This window comes from Protomyctophum bolini (genome assembly GCF_963924005.1).
Source record: "Protomyctophum bolini genome assembly, chromosome: 10".
Lineage (NCBI taxonomy): Eukaryota > Metazoa > Chordata > Actinopteri > Myctophiformes > Myctophidae > Protomyctophum > Protomyctophum bolini.
The window spans coordinates 33,131,262-33,146,903 of record NC_137871.1 but is presented as its reverse complement, the minus strand read 5'-3'; positions in this window follow the sequence as shown (position 1 = coordinate 33,146,903).

Sequence of the window (15,642 nt, the reverse complement as noted above, 5' to 3'; positions counted from 1 at the left end):
ACTGGGATATGGGACCGTTGCTATCTACTGGGGCTATGGGACCGTTGCTGTGTGGTTGCTATCCAATGTCATGTCCGCGTTCAAAGTGTAAGGTGATAAGGATGGCGGCAGCTTGTTGGCAGCCACTGCGCACAGCGCACGTGTGCCATGTGCCAAGACCGGCCCTTCACAGCTGTGCTCCTATTGGCCACCGGAGGAGATAACAAACATCCACGAGTTCTTGTTTTCATTACCTTCAAATTTCAGGCGGGATTCTTTTATTTGTTTTTGTTTCAAAACAGTGTCTCAAATTGCAGCAGGAGCACAATAGAAGACACACGCACACAGGCAGACTACTAGACCCCGCATGCATAGGACTGCAGGAGCACAGAACTACACTACACGGTCAGCTCAGCACTTCAGAAAGACGTTTAACAAGATGGGGAACAGCGAGTCTTCCAGCAGTCTATTCAACCCATTCACTTTGGACAATGATGTGACTGCTTCCTCCATCAAGAGAGAGACATGCCGGGCAGGTGAGTCTCATTAATATAATTTATTATTACACCTGCTCCTGGTGCTCCTGTTCAAAATGATCTTTGGTCCTGTTTAACCCTGTTAAGTTCAATAGTTAGATGGCAATGTGTTTATCTTTAACACTTCTTTTCTTAGTATACTATCTTGGATTCTTGGCATAGGATGTATTTCCAAACACTTTATATTTTGGCTTTGGCTGGCTATATACAATTTTGCCCCGCTTGTATTCGCCAGGCTGGACTGTAAACCAGCTAGGTTCAGATATTCTTAAGCTTATTATTATTATTAGTTCTGGTCCATAGCTCAATATCTATGAAGGCATTAGAGCTATTATTATCAGTCATGCTAATATTAAACAGTTGGCCTGATTCATAATAATCAATAGATCAGACTAGCTGCATTATGTCATACACATTCAAAACTTTTTAATGTGTATGATTGAACAACTGGCTTGTAGGCCTACTTTGTGCAGTGTGAATGTACAACCAAGTACGCCTACATTTACTCAAGTAGGCTACTGTGCTTAAGTACCATTTTGGGGTAGAGACAGTTCATATATCTCAGAGGCAAATATTGTAGCTACTTTTTACCCCTCTACAATCATTTGACAATTTGACTATTAATTTACTTTGTAGATTGAGACTAGTATGGCTATTACAAAACACAAATTAATCACAGCCCTATTGTATACTGTATTCAAAAATATAGCTTGTAGATTGGGTATTTTCAAAACATTTTGTGAAATGGAAAAGAGTACTAAGTCTATACTAGTATATTATCAATTCTAATACACAACTACTAGGCTACTTGTATGCTAACTATAGTATTTCGACACTGTGGTATTTCTACTTTTACCACATAATCCCCCCCCCCAAAGCACGTCTGTTTATTTGATTTTAACGTGAATAAATAGATTAATTTCAAGAATTTTCACTTATGTTTGTGAAATAAATAAAGGGCATCTCTGTTATGAATTCCTCCCCTATAGCATGAGAAAGCTCAGTGCCATTGTTTCCCCAGGGGTCCATGTGGGGGTTCCAGGGTTCCTTGTGGGGGTTCCTGGGGGGGGGTTCCTTGTGGGTTCCTTGTGGGGTTCCTTGTGGGGGTTCCTGGGGTTGATCGAATTGATAGCATCAATCTGGGAAGTGGGAACCCATTCTATAAAAACATCTCCACTGCCTGTTTTATGTAACACCACTTCCTCCTGGCAGTGCTTCTGTGTTTATTCCTACTAACAACAATTTTACATGTTTACCAAATTACAAGCTCACAATGGGATGGCATGCGATGCGTTGTAAGCTTGTAGATCGGCTGACGTTTTTGAAAAAACAAAACAAAAAAAGCTAATAATTGTATTCATTAACCACATGCAAGCATATAGCCTATATATGTGCGGATTGTGCGCATGTCACGCAGGCAATAGCCTAATCATGAATAATAATTATGAATAATTATGTCTGAATATTTTATTTTTGAAACATTTTAACAATACAAATCTTGTATGGGGGCTTTGGGGGGGTCCCTGGAACAAAATAATTTCAAATGAGGGTCCACGGCCAAAATAATTTGGGGGTCCTTGATGAGGAAAATGTTTCAGAAACCCATCCAGCCCATTGTAATTAAAGTTTGTTGTATGTGTATGAAATATTTTTAGATTGACAGGAAATGCCTGTTCCCTGATTCGCCACTGGCCAGATCTGTGGTCAAAAGAGCCTGGTGGTGGTGGTGACATCATAGAATTCTCATATCCCCCTGGGATTGGTGGGAAAGTCCCCCCCCCCCCCCACACACACACACACACACACACACACACATATACACACACACACACCGTGGAGGTGGGCGGGGACCCCCAGGGGTCTTTGAGGTGGAGCTGAGTGATTCATTGTTAAGACTTAAGAACCAAATGGACCTTTCCAGGTCTTTTACTCTGAGAGTGTACAAATAGAAGGGGGATGGGGGGGTCTGTTAAATGTATAAGTTTGAGAATCACTGTTTTAAAACACCAGGAAGTTGGTGAAATTGGTAGAATATCTTAGCGTCTTAGCGTCCTTTGGTTGTCTGATGCAGAAATTTGAAGAAAACTTTTTATTTATATTTATTTGACCAACTCAGAATCTGATATGCAGTCCACCAAACAAGAGCAGAAACAAATTTAAAGAAAGTAAAATTCACTTATGAATAACAGCCATGATATCTAATTTACAATCAGTCCAAGCACTTTTTTTCATGATGACAAAATGACACCCTGCTGTTGTTATCTAACTCCCAAAAGCCATCCGCTTTCTAAATATGACTTTAACCACTAGATGGCACTGTTGCTGTTCTTTTCTTGCACCTCTCACTAGTCAGTTGGGAGGGGGGGTCATCTGACTGTTTGTCAGATGACATTTGAAGCACACCTGGACTGGCCATCAATGGCATGCTTGTTCATGTGATTTCTGTCAGTAGTAGCCTATAGTAGGCAAATTAAACGTTGTGCTCTGTCCTGTTAATAGTAATATACAGCAGTGATTCTCAACCTTTTTCATGTCAAGGTCATGTCACTCAGAGTTACAGGCTTATGAGGACCCTATGCTGAGTGATATAGGTATAGTATACTTAACTACATGTATTTTTCATTAGACTACCACACCTAGCGGTATCAAAACTTCATAAGTCGACCACCATATTATGGTCAAGTGCAGGGGTCTTCAACATGTTTCAGGCCAAGGACCCCATTAGCTGGGAGTTAGGTGAAGCAGGGGGGTGCATGCGTTATTTAGACATATAACGCCAGGCATTAGTACGACAGCACCGTTGCTCCCGACATGTGTGGCCGGTTACAACTAACCTGTTTCCGGGTTAAAACTCACCCGTGGCTCCTGACATGCATGGCAGGTTTAAACTAACCCGTGGCTCCCGACATGTGTGGCAGGTTTAAACTAACCCGTGGCAGATGAAAACTAACCAGTGGCAGGTTAAAACTAACCTGTGGCTCTCAACATGTGTGGCAGGTTAAAACTGTGAGGTTAGGGTCTGGTTTTGGGTTGGGTGCCGGACTATAATGTCTGTCGGACTGTTAGTACAGTCCGACCCTCCCACCCCCCCTTTTTTATTTTGGAAAGCCTTCCGTCGTTCCATGCAACTTGATAAGAGGCTTTCAAAGCTGCTCACCACATTTAGCTGATTGTCTCGTCAATGTCTGTTGACCTTTTAAGAGACTGGAAGTATTCCACTGTTTTTTCTTTGAAGTGACCCGGGCAGGGTGGCCTCCAAGTGATGTCTTAAAATACTGTAGATCATTCTGACATCACTATCATCAGTGTTGACATGATTTTCGTTTGTTTGTTTATACCAGTATTCACTCTTTCATGTTGTGGACCCCCAAATTGGTACATCATTTTTATATATATTTTGTGCCAGAGAGACCCCCAGAAGAGAAGATTTGTGTTCAAAGAAATTCAAATTTATTCAAGATTTTGTATAAAAGTATAAAATAAGTGGTTAAAATGATTGTGATGCTGTATTAACACATTTAGCTGGGGACCCCCTGGTATAGTATACCCCTGCTCCAAGGACCCCTGGGTGTCCCCAGACCCACTAGTTTACACATCATTCTTGATAATGATGTGCGCTAGTAAAATCTGTTCTTTTCTTATTAACATTAAATAATTGGTGGCCCATTTCTAGCTAAGCTGAGGACCCCCCTGGGCTTCCCGGACCCCCTGTTGGAGACCTCTGGTCCAATGTAAACATGTAGGGGGCTACTGTAAACGTGTTGCTATTAAGACATGTGGACTCAGTGGTTAGTAGTTGAAAGCACAGGGACGCGCTGTTGACTTTAGCAACAGGTGTGGTTGTGTAACTGTGTGTGTGTGTGTGTGTGTGTGTGTGTGTGTGTGTGTGTCCAGTGGCCACTAAGGTCCATGTCTATATTTGCCATCTGAACAGTACAGGAAGGTCACTTGGCTGCTAAAGTGTAGTTATTATGACATCCGACTGCTTAAGTAGGCTACAACAGCTGTGTGTGTGTGTGTGTGCACGTGCACGCGCACGTGTGCATGCTTGTATGTTACTTATTATTTTTACTTTTGAGAACCAAATGTCCTCACGTATGTATAGTAGAATATGCGTGTCTCTCCCCATCTCTCTCCCCATGTCCCATCAGACTACTGTAGTGTGTACCTATCAATAAAGGCATAAAAAGCCCCCAAAATCACACCCGCGTGAAGTAAGTGGTGCAACTCCGTGTGGGGGTCCCCGGGGGGTCCCCTGAACTTCCAGACCCCCAAGAACGTGCCCAGGGTGCCAGCCCGGTTCCGGAGAGCCACCCCGCATCCGAAACGTTTGAGAAATGACCGTGTGGGGGTCCCCAGGGGGTCACTGTACTGTACTGTACTGTACTGTACTGTACTGTACACCTGTAATCATATATACAGTTAATATGTATGTGTATGTTAGGCTGCACAACAGTGACACTTGATTTTGAAAACTAAATGCTATTTTCACTTAATTAAGTGGTTGCACCACTTAAAAATATCTTAAAAAATCACACCCGTGTGAACCGAGTGGTGAAACTCCCCTCTCCCCCTGCCCCCCCCCCCCCCCCTCTCTCTCTCTCTCTCATTAGCAGGCAACAGTGCAGCACTGTCTCTCACTCTCTGTTACAAAATACATTAACCACTTTAGCCATTTGAAAATATAGCTGATCTACAAGCTCTATAGCTTGCCCACATTCCCAATGTAAAAAGTAGGAATTACGAATGGCCCATTTCAAGCTCTTTCAAAAATAGCAGATCTATCTGCAAAGTAACTAGACAACTAGTGAAAAAAATTTGCCTCTCAAATGTAGTGGAGTATGATCGAAAAATAGAAGACTCAATTAAAGTAAAAGTACTTTACATTTGTAATTAGAGTAATTGAGTAAATGTACTGTCCACCACTGGATGACATTTATGTCTGTATACCATTTAGCGTGGGAGAGATGGGAAGGGACCCTCCGTAAAGACGTAAACATCCAAATGTCAGAAACCTTTACGGGGGTCCCGAGAGGGGCTATGTTTTGGTCTGACATGGCTTGTTGAAGTTGTTTTTTAAGTGAGTTCTGGTCTTGTTTCTGAGGTCAGTGATGGAAAAAGTACTCACATTTGTTAATTAAGTATCAATACTGCAATGTAAAACTACTCCGTTACAACTTACAAGTACGGTAATCAAAATTGAGTAAAATACTGGTTGGTATCAAAATGTAGTTAAAGTACCAAATGTCCCATTTCGTAGTAGTGTTACTTTACTTTAGTTTAGGGGGGGGGGGGGGGGTCTCTAAACGTGAAGCGAGAACATGATCTTTGAGCGGTTCGTGTCATCATCGCTTTCTCTGTGTGCGTGTGTGCATGTGTGTTTCGTGTCATCTTGGTTCTCTGTCACATGTGAAATTCTTGAAGTGGCACGCACACACACACACACGCACGCACGTGCGCGCACGCGCATACAGTTAAAACATTCAGCACCTTCTGAATTATTGAAGTCTGCAGCTGTTTGGCAATGTATGCGTGCCTGTCTGCATGCATGTGTGAGCAAGAGAGAGAGAGAGAGAGCGAGTGTCTCCTATTGAGGATTTAGAAAACGGCTCTAGTGAAAGCACAATAACAATACTGTATATACTACTTCAGTATTCTCAAAGGATCTAATAGTCCACGTAGTTGCGTAGAGAGACAGAGTGCAGCTTTCTGCAAATTCTGCCCAATGGATTACAGTACAGCACTTTTTTTTTCACTTTTTCCGTCTAACGTGGAAAACGGCAGCGTACAGTATGCACTCATTAAATCCCTGCGCGCACGGCACGGCGTGCCGCCCCGCGCCTCTGTCCGAGGAAGCTCCTTCCATCCAGCTTCCACCTCATCCTGAGGTGAACTTCCTCTTGTCACATTCCAGCATGCTGCTTTCTGTACGGCTCCCAGAGCTATAGGGGGGCAGCGGGGCCCAAGATCAAGATCACATTCACAATGCGAGGTGCAGTGGTGGAAAAAAGTACTCGCATGTTTTACTTAAGTAAAAGTATCAATACTGCAATATAGAAATACTAGAAGTACAAAAGTATTGGCAAGTTTGGCATCAAAATGCACTTAAAGTAGTAGTAGTAAAGTGGTCATTATGAAGAATGTCCCATTTCAAGTTTTCAAATGTATAAAAATCTTTTGGAAGATCTACAAGCTCACAATGCGTCACATTACGACGTATTGTGAGCTTGTAGATCAGCTATTTTCAAATGGCTGAAATGTATATAGGGCTGAAGCGGTTGCTGTATGTTTTGTAATAATAATCAAAATCTACAACGTATATAGTAACTTAAGTTGTCAAATAATTGTAGTGGCGTAAAAGTACAATATTTGCCTCTGAGATGTAGTGGAGTAGAAGTAAAAGTATTGGAAATACTCAAGTCAAGTACAACATTTTACTCAAGCACAGTAACTAAGTAAATGTACTTAGTTACTTTCCACCACTGACAAGGTTCATTGTGGAGCGGACGTCCCGCTGGCCCTTTAGTAGTGTATGGAAGCACCTGAGAATGTGATCACAGACAGGAGAACAATTGGTGGGTGTCGGGGACGTCTGCCAAGTGTGTAAGCGAGATGCACAACCCCTGGCCCGTCCTCCCGGCCTGCACGTCCAGTCTGCTTGGACAAAAGCAACGTCGTCCGTGTGTAAGCCTTCAAATCGGGCCAAATATAGCCTATTCTATGAGATGTGTAGCAGCTGTCTTGAAGCACGGTGCTTCATATGTCATATGTTCTATTTTCATCCAAACACAGAGATATCTAAATGGAGACCGAGAGAGAGCGGCAGTAGAGCAGCCACTTGAGAAACGGATGGCTCCCGGTTCGATCTCCCGGCTCAATCCCTGGCTCCTGCTCAGTTAGTGACCTGTCCAAGTGCCCTTGAGCAAGGCTCTGAGTCTGAACCCCTGAAGCCGCGTTCACAAACTTCACACGGGCAGATGCAAAGATACAAAGATTCACAGCAGATTTGTCACTTTGTATCTGAAGTTGAAGCCAGTTCAGCTTATTCATAGCTTTGTATATTTTGTATCTTTCGTAGCTACTGTACAAGCTACAAACGTCGGATTTTCTTTGTAGCCTCACGTCTCTGACGCCATTGAAATTGAATCGTAGTCTCACTAGACTGTATCTTTCTTGTAGCTCCTGATGAGCAGTTTGGTGCCTTGCATTGGCTCCCCCGCTGCCATCAGTGTGTGAATGTAATGCACATCGTCAAGTGCTTTGGAATAAGGTGCTATGTAAATGCACCATTTACGAGAGAGAGTGAGACAGATTATTGTTCATGTCATAATTGTAATTGCTATGGTCCAATCACAGCTGAGCATAACAGGTTAGAGAGAATCTAACCCATGTTATATGTTGAGGTTTGTCGAACCGTTAGCCAAACCTCTCCACCAATAGTTTTCCTATATGATAGAAGATTGTTTTAAAACAGAAATGTCATGCACATATTTTTCCAGTGCATACAGAAGGCCTTGTTGATGGATTTGGAAGAGATTTTGAAGGTCTGGTTCCAAAAAGGAACCAGTATTTAATGCATGATATTTACATTGGAATGAATGAGCCCAGCTGGAAAGTGTCTAAGTGGGAGAGGGCGGGGCTTAGCTAAAGGCGAATTGTGCTTTGGCAACACTTCGTCAAATGTCATGGAGAGAGAGAGAGAGAGAGGGAGAGGGAGAGGGAGAGAGACAAAGAGAAGGAGGGGGGAGAACTGTGAATAAAGCTGTTGTAGTAAAGTCCTAATGCCAGTGCTGCCTCCTCCGTGGAGCAGCTGATGTTGTTGTTAATAATGTAAAAGGATCCTCTGAGACATTAGAAACACTTCAGGAAAGGAAGTTCCCATATTTACGACTCGTTCCTAAAAATAGCCGGCGTGTCACCCGGCACTCTCTCAGTGTATCAGTGTCCCGTCCCGTCTCGAGCAGGCCCGGGGGCCGACGGGGGGGGGGGGGGGGGGGAGCTGGGGGCCCCCCACACGTGTCACAGGCCACCGTGGCCTCACCGCGGGAGAGCGAGGAGGGACGAGCAAGATTGGGGCCCGCCAGGGGACCGAGAGGTTAGAGAGGAAGGATGTTTAGATCACTGTTTCCCCAAACACTGGGTCGGGACCCGTTTGTGGCTCGCGGACACATTTTGTATGGCTCCCTTTATTTGTTTTTGTTTCCTACGTTTAGTTTTTCATTATTATTATTATTTCAAAACATTTTCAAACTAAAGGTTTCCGAAAAGAGCAAAATATTCCATGAATAAAAAAAACTATTGATACATTTCATGAATAAATCAAAGGAAAATCTAAGAAATGCCATTAATTACAAAACTAATATTTAAGTGAAAGTGAAATATAGCCCATTTACAAGCGACACACTGTGCCCTTGTAGATCTGCTATTTCCACTGGTTTGGGAAAACGTCTCTCGACCTGAAAAGTTTGGGAACCACTGGTTTAGATAAAACTTTCAAACGTGGGATCGTTTGGCCACCTTAGACGGAGACGGGACGTCCGAGCTGTTGATTGAGATGAATGATTGGCCGATGATGATATGTACACCATTTGGTTCCTAACTATCATTTAGTTGAGGACCCGCTGTTACTCCCTCAAGGACCCTTAGGGGCCAGTTGGTATGAGAGATGCTATATTTGTTTAAGAAGCGCCAATAAACCATTTGAAAATAGAATACGGTAATTCAATTCTAAATACTGTCTGTCTCTCTCTCTCTCTCTCTCTCTCTCTCTCTCTCTCTCTCTCTCTCTATATATATATATATATATATATATATATATATATATATATATATATATATATATGAGAGCGTTTTTAAATGGGTAGCCATGGGCAGCATGGAATTTCATCTCTGTCTTGTTTTCACTTGCCGCTTCCAGATGCAGGGACCAGTTTCTGACAAGTTATTTTCATAACATCATTCATTTGCATGTCTAACGTGTGTCACGTCAGACATTCCATTCAATGGAACTTTTTTGTTCTCACAAAAGAGAGGTGAGAGAGGTCAATCACCTCAGCTGCAGGCCAATCAGCCAATTAATGTCCACAGGAGATTTTGGAGAGGGAGAGCAGAACACAGAGATATTTATTTAAAAAATCATAACTTCTGACAGGAATGCACTAGAAACTTACTTTTTTTTGCTCAGAAATGTATGCTCTACATGTCAGATTAAATCATCTCGTGGGACGGAACCGGCCCGCGACCGTTTCGGTCGCGATCGTTTTTGACGCTCTGTAGCAATGAGTTGAAGTGGCACTGGTGCTCCTAATTATATTTTTAGATTTCACAGATTAAAATTCAGGCGCATTTGCAACCAAAACGGTCACAATTTCGAGAGTGCCGTGATCCCCCCCCCCCCCCCCCCCCTAAAACATGAACATCAGTCATCAGGTACTGTCTATGATTATACTATTAAACTTCAAAAAAGTGTACAGAAAGTGTTAAAATGATGTGGCCACACCCACCAGTTCATTAAGTACACCTGGTTGGTTTTCACCTTAGCACCACCCAGCAGAACTTAAGCCTCGCCCACAGCTGTTGTGTGATAACGGGGGAGGAGTTTGGGGAGGGGTTAGGGTTATGATGCCACAAAACGTGGTATATTACGATTGGGCCTTTTGACTCTATGGCTTTCAGGAAGAAACCAAAATATATACATAATTTTAACCACGCCTGACGGTCTATTAGAGTAATGTTAACGTCATAGACACATACAAAACTCTAAAAGTACAAAAATTAAAAATCAAGGCACTCCTTCAAGTTTATCTGCAATGTTAGACCATACGTTAACATTTTCTTAATGTTAAAGTATGAGGAGATTTCCACCGCATGGCAAGCATCTTCTTAGCCGCTGTTAAACCAGCAAAGAAGACGCTCTTGCTTGCGCGTGCCGTTTAGTGACAGGCTCTAATTTGAGACGAAGATCACAGAGGTCGTCTTGACTGGACGGACAAACAGGCAGGACGGACGGACGGACGGGCAGACGGAAGCGCTTCACAGATGGACGGAAGCACACAGCGGGTCAGCCGTGTTAAAGGTGGCTGCGGTGTTTCCCCAGCCCAGTCAAATCAAAGGCCTCGTGTGTTATGTAACTGTTCACTGACCCCACGGGTCCGGGAGGACGAGCTGTGGTCAAGTTTAGAGTCACACACCGTTCTCCATGATGTCACCTTTTCACCCTGGACGCTGTTGTGTTTATCCGTTTGAAATAGGGCTTTACTTATTGATTCGTTCTTGGCGATTATTCCATTGATTATTTTTCTACCAATACTTTATATTTTAAAACATTTTCAACCAATCCATTGACCACTTAAGCCCTATTTTGTACGTCTTCGTGATTTCGTGATTTCTTTTGACGCAGCTGGAAACTGCCGATCCCGCAGTGAAATGTATTTATACGTTTCACCTACACAACTCAAATAAGGATCGATTATTAATCGATTATTATTTTAAGTGATCAGTTATCATTGATAATTCATCTGTTTTTATAATATATATTTTTTAATAATATATGTTTTTTAAATAATCAATTGATTATGTAGAATAATTGCCGTGCCCAGATCTTGGACCCTGTTGTTTACATGTGTGAACCAGGGGGGTAAAGTCGTTAAGAGCATAGTGTACATTGTAACATCCGCCAGGTCTACCCCCCCCCTCCTCCCCCCCACCACCACCACACCCGCCCCCGAGTATGAGCTCATCTTACACCCCTCCGACTGCCTGGTGTCGTTTCCCATCATGACAGTTTGTCTTTGATGTCTGGTATGCAGTACCTCAACGCAGAGAGAGAGAGAGAGAGAGACACGTAAGATAGGGGACTGCAGTGCATACATACCGTCGCTGTCTGGCCAAACCTTGTATGTCCAAAACTGGAAATGGAAAAAAAAAATATTTTTTTGTCACAAGCTCTTGTTACTACTTTTCTAACCACTTTCACGTCATTTTGTTGTGTGTCATGTCGTAGTATGACGAAGTAGGGCATTCATTTACGGAAACATTTACATACGGAGATACGAGGTTTTTGTGCCCGACGGCAACGATACAATCCGCCACATTCCACAGTCTTCATCACCATCACATCCCGTAAAGAGCCCTCCAGTTAAACGTGTTAACAAAATCCATCACGTTGGGACGGGACCATGTTTAGGGAACTGTAGCCAGAACACAGCAGTGGCTGTCATTTAGTTGTTTTTGTAATCACATGAACCCTGGCGTCCGACTCTGGGCTACAACGTAGAGAGGGGGAAAAAGGAGCAGACCTAGTATAGAGCCCTGAGAGACCCCATGTCGATTACATTAAGATCTGAGGCCGATTTTACATGTGTTTGATGTGTGTTCTTTTTTTCTTTTTTTTTGTAACTCTTTTTTTACAATAGAAACGCTGGCCACTGGTCTGCGTTTCTATTGTAGTGTACTGGCATGGGTTGTGTTAATTGACAATTAGGGTCAAATGGTAGTCTGCGGCTCAGATGCCGAATAAATAATGGACCTTGATGTGAAAAGGGTTGTGAACGCCACTGTGAATGTAGCATAATCCCCTTCAACAGTTTATTAATATGGCCTTGTCCTGTATCGGATCAATTCCGGTCTGACATCATGAGACCAGCATTCCATCACGAGGAGGGCAGTTTAAAACTCCCCAGCCTATATTAAGAAAAAAACAATAAGCAGGCACATCCTAAGAAAGACACAAAAGAAAGAAATCTTTTCTGGCGCTTTATTTTTTTTAAATAGAAAAGGCTTTCATACTAATGTTTATGTTGGGATTGGGCTCGGTGTGGGGCAGCCAAAACAAGCAGATTTGAATCATCGGAAAACAGAGGGAGCGTAGCCTTACGGCCTCGCTGCTGCTGCTCGCACACAGATCTCTGCTTCCTCACACAGTGCTTGGACAGTAACTAAGTACATTAATACTCCAGTACTGTACTTATGTACAACTTTGAGGTAGTTTTATATTACCTGAGTATTGTGCCTTTTGCCAGGTATTTCTACACCACTACATCAGTGGTTCCCAAAGTGGGGTCCGGGGACTCCCAGGGGTCCTTGAGGGAGTTCCAGGGGTCCCCAGCTAAATGATAGTTTGGAACCAAATGGACCCTTATCTGAGAGTGTACAAATTTGTAAAAATAAATGTGTACACTCGGAGATAAATTAACTTTGATTTTACTATAAATTGGGGTCTCAGAGATAGCAATGCCATTAAATGGGGGTCCGTAGCCTAATGCATATCAAACTACGGGTCCGTGCAATTAAACGGGTTGAGAATCACTGCTAGAGCCGTAAAAACCTTCTCCTATGGGGGTCCCTGGCTTACCTTTTCAAATGGGGGTCTGCGGGCTGATTAGTGTCAATTTGGGGGTCCTTGACATGAAAAGGTTTGGGAACCACTGCACTACATCTCAGAGGCAAATATTGCACTTTTTACTCAGCTACAGTTATTTGAAAACTTTAGTTGCAATTTACCTCGTGGATTTAGATTATTATTACAAAACGTAATAAACCAAATAGGCTCTATTATTATATACTTTGACTGTTCAAAAACAGCCGACGATCTACAGTAGTCTATGCTTCCTGTGACATTATAGGTTGGCTATTTTTGAAAGATATTTTAAGAAAAAAGAAAATGTTGTCTAAAGTAAATTTTGAAGCCAATGCTTACTCAAACATTTTGAATACAGAACTTTAACTTGTTTTTATGCATTGTGGTATTTAACTGGTATTGCTACTTTAACTAGCTCTGAACAAACATTAAAAGTCCATAGACTTTAACTAGTTCTAAACGAACATAAAAAAATGCATAGACTTGGATGCCATATGACGTGATTTTAAAAGCCACACATTGCTAGTTAGTGCCCTTCAAAAAAGAGCAGAAATTGGAGTAGCCTACTTCTTCCCCAGTCTTCCTCACACAGTTCAGCCTGTAAGTTAGCAGTAAAGCTTTAAATAGTTCTACACCTAATCCCCTCAGCCCATGATCACTGTTGCTGCGTTATTGGAATGCATTTTATGAATGTATTTGTGTATTTTATGTAATGTTGCTTTTATTGTTGTATACTGACGGCCAGTGCAAGGTTTAATGGACAATACAGTCTTTATCTTTAGCCCTTATCCTCACATCCCTCATGGTTTTATCTTAACGCCTCACTAGTCTGCAGATATACTGTCCGTCTGGCAGACAGCGCTGTGATGACCAGATTAGGAGCAGGAGTATTTTCTCACGTTTTACAAGATCATAAAGTGTGCATGGAGAGCCCAGCCAGTGCCCAGGGAGTTGTTGAGGCCCATGCAGCCAACAGCTATTGGGCTAATTAATATTTGAACAGCTCTCATAAAAGTGGACAGAGGGACCGCGTATAATTTGAGCGAATTCAATAATAGGACGACTTCGTAAAATATTCACGAACCATGTTAAAGCCAGTTTAATGGTGCGCAAACGCAGATGCGAGACGTGTTGTAGGCTGTGCATTGCCCTTAAAATAAACTGGCCGGTCCACATTGACCTGCTGCAACATTCAAGAACATTGAGAGACACATTGTGTGTTTCAAGTCTCTAGAAAGAGACTGTTGGGCACCGGCCTACTCGGGGAACACGCAAGTCGGGAACAATGCAATTTGGGAATGCATGTCCCACCAGTTGTACTCAGAGTACCCGTTGTACTCGTTCCTGGACCTAGAGTACCCGGTGCGTTAGCGACTGCCATATGACTGATCGACAATATGCACATACAGGAATACCTGATGTTGGGGCCACGGTGTCTGTAGCGCTCTCGCCTCACAGCTCCTGTAGAAGGTCCCGGGTTCGATCATCAGTGCCCATACCCTAGGCGGGGTTGGCGAAAGGGCCTTTCTGTGTGGAGTTTGCATGTTCTCCCCCGTGTCCACTAGGGTAGGTACCCTCACAAAAACATACAGTAATCCTGGTCTCTACTGCCTCCCCCTGGCCAGCCTGGGCGACTGATGGAGGGGAAAGGAACTGGTTGGAATATCGTGTTCCTTCCACACGCTACGTCCTACCGGGGGAAAAAATCCTCTAGCCTGTGTTCCTCTAGCCTGGGTTCAAAGATCCAATCTTAAACCTTCCAATTTTCTCGGACACAATCGAGAAGAATTGACACGCCCCCCACTAGTCCTTTCAATGAAAGTTGCTCACAATTACAATTAATACAATCGCATGAAGCACCCGGAAGTACACTCTGGAGCAGACATAGTGTTTCAGACAATAGAATGGCAGTTGCGTCCTAAGTGCAGAAGTCTTGCAACAATATACTGTATCACATGTGGTGTCTTCAACAATCTCCCTTGGTTCTTGGGGGGGGGCTTGGGGCCGTTGGTTTTACCTCTGACCACAGTGAGTGGATGGTGCCAACAGCAGCAGCAGCACTGTTGTATTCCAACACCGCTCCCTTCCTTCCCATGCGTCCATCATGTCCTTGGCAGCTGTTCCTCCACTGTCCTCCATCCAGGTAGCCTCTGTGCTGCTTCTTTTGGCACAAAGGAGCTCACCTCTGTGCCATCGACAATTACAGAGAGAAGGGCTTGTTCCTGTGCTGACAGACATTGTGTGAGGCTCTCTCTCTCTCTCTCTCTCTCTCCCGGCCTCCATGCAGTACCTGTTGCTGCTCATTTGGGAGAGTCGGGGGTGTAGGTAATCAGAGAGCAGCTTCCAGATCTCCAGGGAGACGGCCGTCACACCTCCCTGGGTTCTATTAGCCTCCAGCCTGATTTGCTGAAAATGTCACTTTGTAGCGAGTGACAATTCAGAATCATGGAATGCAGCGATTCAGGCTGGAACCCAGTGGGTCCAGGTGTGTGGCTGGTTTCTGCTTTACTTGAGTATTTGCAATGTCCAGTACTTTTTTACTTCTCTCCACTTCCATCTTGGATCCAAATATTGTACTTTTACTCCACTACATTTATTTGAAAACTTTTACTTGTAACAGAGCATTTATATATTGCAGTATTGCTACTTTTACTTAAGTAAAACATGTGAGTACTTTATCCACCACTGTCTATGGCGGGGCAGCAGCTCTCAGCAGAGATTGTCGTTCAAACTGGATGCCTGTCATCGGCCGTGAACATATCCCTCGCA